This window comes from Moschus berezovskii, chromosome 14, assembly GCF_049115385.1.
Source record: "Moschus berezovskii isolate FMDL1 chromosome 14, NW_MosBer_1.0, whole genome shotgun sequence".
In the NCBI taxonomy this organism is placed as follows: domain Eukaryota; kingdom Metazoa; phylum Chordata; class Mammalia; order Artiodactyla; family Moschidae; genus Moschus; species Moschus berezovskii.
Genome location: NC_142473.1, coordinates 3,948,470 through 3,957,743, shown reverse-complemented (window position 1 = coordinate 3,957,743; position 9,274 = coordinate 3,948,470). Strand labels below are relative to the sequence as shown.

Here is a 9,274-nt window from a genome sequence, read left to right as displayed (position 1 = left end):
GCCTGCTTGCAGTCTTGTATCCGATACCTCACTGAGGCTGCCGATAGCCCCCTTCTGGCTCTGGTTACTTTCCCCTGCCTGTCTCAGTGGGGTATGGGCTGTCTGTAGCCGGCTAGCTCTGCTCAGTCCTTTGTTCTGTGAGAGGGACTGACAGAATCTTAGGGTTTTTTGCCTTTTCACGGGGTAGCCAGCCCACAGTCTGTTTTGCTATCTCCAGTTAGCTCTCTCAGATTGCCCTCGTGGCATTCAGGCCGGGTCTTCAATGCAGCTGGCTCTTCCCTGCCCAGCCACGTCTTGCTAATGGCAGATGCAGGCATCTGCACTGCTCCTCCACTGGGAGTTACTGTTGGGCAAGGAATCGGCGGGTTTTAATTTTCCTCCCACTTATGTTGTCCTCCGGCTCCAAGGCTTGCCACAGACTCGCCAGTGAGAGTGTTTCCTGCTGTTTGGAAACTTCTATCTTTTTTAAGCATCCCTTCCTGGGATGGAGCTCTGTCCCTACCTCTTTTGTCTCTCTTTTTATCTTTTATGTTTTTTTCTACCTCCTTTTGAAGACAATGGGCTGCTTTTCTGGGTGCCTGATGTCATCTGCCGGCATTCAGATGCTGTTTTTTGGAATTTACTCAGCGTTCAAATTTTCTTCTGATGAGTTTGTGGGGGAGAAAGTGGTCTCCCTGTCCTATTCATCCGCCATCTTTTTCCCTCTCTCAATTAAATATTTATATTTAAATCAATTTTAATAAAAGTATCTGCTTTTTCTTTAAGATAGATATGCAAGGCAGTTTTCTACGAGTGGGTTGCATAGATGATATAAAACGTTACTGCCAATGATGCTGTCTTTTTAGTCTTTCTGTCATGAAACTTGCTCCAAGGGGACGCATTTTGTGGCAATGCTTTCAGAGTATACTAAGAACAATGACAAAAAAAAAATGATGCTAATGAGATATCATCATGAATTTACTCTATGTGTTATCAAAACATCACTGTATTGGCTGAAATGTATGTCCAATGTCCTTATTTTCTGAGAAAAGAAAACTATATAAGCTAGAAGGAAACGAGAAGTCTTGTGATATCTTAATTCAACCAAATTTCAGGCTTCATGGAAAAGAACATTTCACAGTCTTCTTATGTTTTAGATTTTGGAAGTTTGCCATTACTTTTCTAAATGGGGTAATTCCCACAGTAAAATGTGAATGGATAACAGAAAGCTTTGCTGTTGAAGAATGAAGCAAAAGGAATAGTGAAAGTACTGGGTGGAAAGGAGAGGCAGAAACACTCAGAAAACTGTCAGGTGAATCAACTTCAGGGAAACGCATGAGAGCTGTTGAGAATTTAGAAACCAGTTTACTTGGGACTATTTAAAGTCACAGAATTCGTGAATGTTGCATATATCCAGGAGCACAAACCACATCTTATTGTTTGAACCCTATCGGTTTAGGAAAAGATTACATGGGCAGAGAAGCAGCAGACCTGGGAGACACCCTGCAGTGAGACCCATAAACGGTCTCTGCAGTGAGTAGGGTCTGCGTCCAGCACCGTCCGTCAGCTCTGCTCTTCCTCATAGAGCCATGTGGGTGCAGAAACCAAAATGCAACACACAAGCTCATTCTACCAGTGATTCCGTCTGTGACAACTGCCTGTGCCTCAGTCGCCACGCTAATAAAGCTGCATAACTGTGCTTGAAATGAAATGTGTTAATAATTGTGTTCAGAACAGTACCTAATACATAGAAAGTGGTGAGTAAGTGTGAGCAGTAGCTGTTATTCTCAGCAAAGGAGGTTCATTGTTCCCACCCCTCTCTGGTATTTGGTAGGATGCTGTTGTGACTTCCGACTCTTTGTCCTCCAGAAAGGTGTTTTGAGTGTAAGACGGGCAGAGTTTATAAGACTCATTCACATATGTCATGATGGCAACATCATCTGGTTCATAGTGCAATGTCTGGATGCAGCATACAACACTCTAATTTATCAAAAACTCTGAAAGGAATCATGTTGTCTTACAATAACCTTTACCAACTCAGGAGAGTTTCATCCCTGTTTTTACATCATTCATTGCTTGAGTCCCAAGACGATCTTGTTTTCTTGATATCTGGTTGAGATCCCATAGAGACCAATGATTGGTTCTGGCATCTCAAGGGATGTGGGCCCCCTGGATACACACACATGAAAACATAAAGCCTGTGACATTTTCCCTCATCGCATCCTCAGAAACACGGGGAACAATACCGATCAACAGGTTGATTGCACTATGTTTTGGGGAGGAATGCAATAAATGATATTTCCTGATGTCTGGAGACTTCTTTGTTACTTTTCTAATAAGGGTCATTTATTATTAGCCATGTGTCAGAGAAGGAGGAATTGTAAAAGAGGGAAATGACAGAAATAAGTTTTAAAAGTCTGTATCTGGAGAGTGTTTTAACAAATGTCAATTTTGGAGAACTCTATGAAAGTTTTCCCTTTACTTACTAAAAAATGATCACGACAGGAAATGGGAGCAATTCAATCTATAGAATGAAATATCTTGTAATGGCTATTAGTATAACAGGGGAAAGAGTGTGAGCCAATTGGGAAGAATACTTGATGCCTCTCCCCTTCCCTCTTCTTCTCTCACGTTAACTCTATCCACAGAACCTAGGAAACAGCAGGGAGATTCTCCTGAGAGGCACTCTGATGCTGAGTCTGGTGGTGAGGGGTCCTTAGGACTGTGGATGGAGGAGCACAGACATGTTAGCCACCTCTGAAGCAGACAGGAGAGCCAGTAGTTTGACCTTGTGCCAAGGCCATGTATCTCTACAACAGTTTTCTCAAATGTGATACTATAACATTTGGGGCCAGATTATGTTTTGGTTTTTGCTTATGTTGTGGGTGTGTGTGGAGGATGGGAATGGGGAAGGAGATATCGTCCTGTGCCTGCACACTGTTTAGCAGCATCTCTAGTTCTCAGGAGCACACTTTCCTGTTGTGACAGCCAACTGTATCTCCAGACATTGACAAATGTCCAACAAGGATCAACATCACTCCTGCTCTATAAGTAATCAGCAGCCAACTTTTCATCTTTAGAACTTAAAAAAACAGGAAAAAGTTTTCAAAATTATTTACTACTTCGAAATCAGAAAAGACAACTCACTTATTCCTAGCCATTGAAGAGAGCAATACATGTCATCAGAATGAGTATTTGTATTCAAACCAGGATTCCTTAATTCACGTACCGTTTACCTCTTTCAAGTTATTTTAAGAATGAGGAAAAATCTGGCTGTGTTGACTTTTAGTCCAGATTGCTTTTCCTCCAGGAATAAGTAGTAGGTGCTACTAAGTCATTTTATTGTTAGTTAAGATCAGGAGAGTGAATAATAAGCATGGTCTTACCCTTTATTGGCATTTTCAACATATCAAAGACTGAATATATCTCTCCTTTATTAAAAAAATGTAGGCAAATTTCTGAATGCACTTTTAAAGCAATTGGAACAAAATATTGGTAAAAATATTTATCTTTCTTGAATGGTTTAAGAATTAAATATGCACTATGATTTATGCATGCTGCTGCTGCTAAGTTGCTTCAGTCATGTCCGACTCTGTGCGACCCCATAGACGGCAGCCCACCAGGCTCCTCTGTCCCTGGGATTCTCCAGACAAGAATACCGGAGTGGGTTGCCATTTCATTTTCCAATGCATGCATGCATGCTAAGTCGTTTCAGTCATGTCTGATCCTGTGAGATCCCATGGACAGCAGCCCACCGGGTTCCTCCATCCACAGGATTTTCTAGGCAAGAATACTTGAATGGGTTGCCGTTTCCTTTACCATAACTTATGTATAGATATACCTTGTTCTGTCTTTGTTATCTGGCTTTTAATTTTTAACTTGCCATTTTCTTAGTCAGTTTTAAGGTCATTGAAAGCTCTTCTGAAAACTGCATCAGTACAGTTCAGTTCATTTGCTCAATTGTGAGCGACTCTTTGCAACCCCATGAATCACAGCACGCCAGGCCTCTCTGTCCATCACCAACTCCCGGAGTTCACTCAAACTCATGTCCATCGAGTCGGTGATGACATACAGCCATCTCATTCTCTGTAGTCCCCTTCTCCTCCTGCCCCCAAACCTACCCAGCATCAGAGTCTTTTCCAGTGAGTCAACTTGTCGCATGAGGTGGCCAAAGTATTGGAGTTTCAGCTTCAGCATCAGTCCTTCCAATGAACACCCAGGGTCAATCTCCTTAGAATGGACTGGTTGGATCTCCTTGCAGTCCAAGAGACTCTCAAGAGTCTTCTACAGCACCACAGTTCAAAAGCATCAATTCTTCGGTGATCAGCTTTCTTCACAGTCCAACTCTCACATCCATACATGACCACTGGAGAAATCATAGCCTTGACTAGACGGACCTTTGCTGGCAAAGTAACGTCTCTGCTTTTTAATATACTATCTAGGTTGGTCATAACTTTCCTTCCAAGGAGTAAGCGTCTTTTAATTTCATGGCTGCAATCAGCATCTGCAGTGATTTTGGAGCCCAAAAGAATAAAGTCTGACACTGTTTCCACTGTTTCCCCATCTATTTCCCATGAAGTGATGGGACCAGATGTTATGATCTTCGTTTTCTGAATGTTGAGCTTCAATCCAAACTTTTCACTCTCCTCTTTCACTTTTATCAAGAGGCTTTTGAGTTTCTCTTCACTTTCTGCCATAAGGGTGGTGTCATCTGCATATCTGAGGTTATTGATATTTCTCCCAGCAATCTTGATTCCAGCTTGTGCTTCTTCCAGCCCAGCGTTCCTCATGATGTACTCTGCATAGAAGTTAAATAAGCAGGGTGACAATATACTACCTTGACGTACTCCTTTTCCTATTTGTAACCAGTCTGTTGTTCCATGTACAGTTCTGACTGTTGCTTCCTGACCTGCATACAGGTTTCTCAAGAGGCAGGTCAGGTGGTCTGGTATTCCCATCTCTTTCAGAATGTTCCACAGTTTATTGTGATCCACACAGTCAAAGGCTATGGCATAGTCAATGAAGCAGAAGTAGATGCTCTTCTGCAACTGTCTTGCTTTTTCCATGATCCAGCAGATGTTGGCAATTTGATCTCTGGTGCCTCTGCCTTTTCTAAAACCTGCTTGATCATCTGGAAGTTCACGGTTCACGTATTGCTAAGCCTGGCTCGGAGAATTATGAGCATGACTTTACTAGTGTGTGAGATGAGTGCAATTGTGTGGTAGTTTGAACACTCTTTGGCATTACCTTTCTTTGGGATTGGAATGAAGACTGACATTTTCCAGTTCTGTGGCCACTGCTGAGTTTCCAAATTTTCTGGCATATTAAATGTAGCACTTTCCCCCCCATAATATACATGTAGCTCAACTTTTACCCTGCTGTTTGACATTTTGTCTAAGTTCCTTTCATAAATAATAGTGCAATGCGGCAACAAGAACTTGTGTTCATTTAATATTTGCAAACTTGATTTCTTGAATAGATTAAAGTAGTGAACTCATTTGTCAAAAAGGTTTTAGAAGGCTTCAGAGTCACAGTTCAGAAAGTTTAGACTTAAGTAAGCACAAGCTGGAATCAAAATTGCTGGGAGAAATATCAATTATCTCAGATATGCAGATGACACTACCCTTATGGCAGAAAGTGAAGAGGAACTCAAAAGCCTATTGATGAACGTGAAAGAGGAGAGTGAAAAGGTTGGCTTGAAGCTCAACATTCAAAAAACAAAGATCATGACATCTGGTCCAATCACTTCATGGGAAATAGATAGAAAAACAGTGGAGACAGTGTCAGACTTTATTTTTTGGGGCTCCAAAATCACTGCAGATGCTGATTGCAGCCATGAAATTAAAAGACGCTTACTCCTTGGAAGGAAAGTTATGACCAACCTTGATAATATATTAAAAAGCAGAGATATTACTTTGCTAGCAGAGGTCCGTCTAGTCAAGGCTATGGTTTTTCCTGTGGTCATTTATGGATGTGAGAGTTGGACTGTGAAGAAAGCTGATCGCCGAAGAATTGATGCTTTTGAACTGTGGTGCTGGAGAAGACTCTTGAGAGTCCCTTGTACCGCCAGGAGATCCAAACAGTCCATTCTAAGGGAGATCGATCCTGGGTGTTCATTGGAAGGACTGATGCTAAAGCTGAAACTGCAGTACTTTGGCCACCTCATGCGACAAGTTGACTCACTGGAAAAGACTCTGATGCTGGGCAAGGTTGGGGGCGGGAGGAGAAGGGGACGACCGAGGATGAGATGGTTGGATGGCATCACCGACTTGATGGACATGAGTTTGAGTGAACTCCGGGAGTTGGTGATGGATAGGGAGGCCTGGCGTGCTGTGATTCATGGGGTCGCGGAGAGTCGGACACGACTGAGCGACTGAACTGAACTGAACTGAACAATTCCCTGAACAATGACTAACATTGTATATCATAATTTAAAAATCACTAGGCTAATTGTAGAAAAAGCATGCTAATATAGAACATAAAATTCACTTCTCCATTTAAAGGGTAATAATAAAAACATGCTGCTTGTGTTTTAATAATCTTAAATAAGCATACTTCTCATCATTTCATGAAAAGAAAGAATGGAATTTCCTGTGTACTATTTAAAAAAATCCCCAAGAACCCAGTATTTCAATAACTGATTGGAAAGTCTAGAAATAAAAAAAGATTTTTAAATTTCAAATTGGCTAACTAAATAACATTAGATGGCTTTCTAATGATTTGGTTCCAAGCTGCAAATTATGTAGAACTAGTTTAAATAAACACAGGTTTTCATGAATGCGAATTATTTCATGTGAATTGTGAATTTAAATGTGAGCTCTAACTATTATACAGAGTGAAGTAAGCCAGAAAGAAAAACACCAATACAATATACTAATGCATGTATATGGAACTTAGAAAAATCGTAATGATAACCCTGTATACGAGACAGCAAAAGAAACACAGATGTATAGAACAGTTTCTGGGACTCTGTGGGCGAGGGTGAGGGTGGGATGGTTTGGGAGAATGGCATTGAAACATGTATATTATCATATGTGAAACGAATCACCAGTTCAGGGTCGATGCATGTTACAGGATGCTCAGGGCTGGTATGCGGTGATGACCCAGAGGGAGGATAAGGGGAGGAGGGAGGTGGGAGGGGGGTTCGGGAGGGGGAACTCATGTACACCTGGGGCGTATTTATGTCAATGTATGAGAAAACCAACCAATATAATATTGTAAAATAATTAGCCTCCAAAAAAACAAAAATTAAAAAAAAAAATGTGAGCTCTATGCATCTGTGGGTTATGATGTCTGAAGTTTTATTAAGCTTCAAAATGTCAATGTTTTATTTCTTTGCTGAAAAATTTGACTATCATATTTATTCTCGTGTATTTTTGGGGAGATAATTGGGGATGATCTTATGGAGAATAACTATTAATATTTTTTTCTGCAACCACAGTAAAGTGAGGACATGGACAAGGAAAACTGCACTGCTGTGACAGACTTCATCCTCCTTGGATTCTCAGATGGCCCTGAGCTCAGAGTCTGCCTCTTCCTGCTGTTTCTTTCCATCTATGGAGTCACAGTTTTGAGAAACCTGGGCATGATTGCCCTGATTCAGGTCAGCTCTTGACTCCACACACCCATGCACTTTTTCCTCAGCCACTTGTCTTTTGTGGATTATTGTTACTCCACGATCATCACGCCAAAGATGCTAGCTAACATCTTAAAAGTAGACAAAGCCATTTCCTTCCTGGGATGTGCTGTGCACTTCTACCTGTTTTGCACATTTGGGGTAACTGAGGTCATTTTGCTGGCAGTGATGGCCTATGACCGCTTTGTGGCCATCTGTGACCCACTGCTCTACATGGTCACCATGTCCCAGAATCTCTGCATGGAGTTGGTGTCTTACTGCAATCACAGTGCTACTGTATGTTCTGTGATTCACTTGTGTTTAGCTCTTCAAATCCCATCCTACATATCGAATGTGATCAACTATTTCTTTTGTGATCCTTCCCCTCTGTTGTCTCTTGCTTGCTCTGATGTCACTGTGATTTAATTGGTGCTATACATTTTGGCCACTTTCAATGAGATCATCACAAGCGTCATCATTCTTATCTCTTACATGTTTATTCTCATCACCATCCTGAGGGTGCATTCTGCAGTGGGAAGGTGCAAACCTTTTCCACCTGTGACTCCCACCTCGCTGCCATTGCTGTCTCACAGGGAACAATCCTTTTCACTTATTGCTGGCCCCACTCTGGCAACACCTCGGGCATTGACAAAGTGACCACAGTGTTCCATACTGGAGTGATCCCCATGCTGAACCCCCTGATCTGCAGTCTGAGGAACAAGGATGTGAAAGAAGAGCTCAGAAAAGTGGTGAGCTCCAAAATATTTTCTAGTGGGACTCTAAGTCCCAAAGCAGAGGCTGGCAGAAAGGTGAAATGGTGGACTCAGTGTTGGAAGCGGAAGAACAGTCAAGAAGAGGGTACCTTGAAGTGAGTCTTTTTGACTAATTTATCCCTGACTCAATGGACATGAGTCTGAGCAAACTGCAGGAGATAGGGAAGGACAGGGAAGCCTGACATGCTGCAATCCTTGGTGTCACAAGTGTTGAACATGACTTAGTGACATAACAACAATCTTTGTACTTTGTCAATTTATAAGAATAGAACTGAACATATTTCAAAATTTGCAGCTTACTTCTTTGCTTTGATCCACCTAAAATGTTTTAAGTGGGTTTGGGTAATGGGCTGTTAAGACACACATATTTCGTTTGCTGTAAAACTTTTATTATCAGACCCACCTCAGATCGTCAGGCATTAAATCCTGGAATTTGGGGACCCTTGCTTTATCAGATACATGCATTGCAAATATTTCCTCCCATTCTGTTGCCTCTTCTTTCTGTTTATTATTTCCTATTCTGTGAAGAAGGTTTTGACAAATACATGGTGGCAATGGTGTAAGGTATTAACAATGTGGCAATCTCAGTTCACCTGGAACTGTCCTTTCTTTAGAACTGTAAGTCATACATATCAGATAATTAATTTCCTTTAACTGTCTTTCATTATAAACAAGACTTCTTTCTCAGAATAACATTTCTGGTAAGGTCCTAGCTATTTCTCAAACCTAGAACCAACTGGTTCTAGATGTTTCAGTATTAAAGGCAAGAGGTCCCACATAACAATGAGAACTCTTGATGGCTCTGTGTGTTCAGATATCCAAGGATTTAAGGATCAATCAGAAGGAAATCTTCCCAAGTCAACTCTCATTATTATAATTCTTTATTATATTTTTCAGAGTTTCTCAA

General features: G+C 41.3%; 1 pseudogene; it reads left to right on the top strand.

The window, feature by feature from the left end:
• The first annotated feature begins 7,432 nt into the window (after positions 1-7,432).
• On the top strand, positions 7,433-8,466 carry LOC129554904 (olfactory receptor 5L2-like; annotated as a pseudogene).
• The last annotated feature ends 808 nt before the right edge of the window (positions 8,467-9,274 follow it).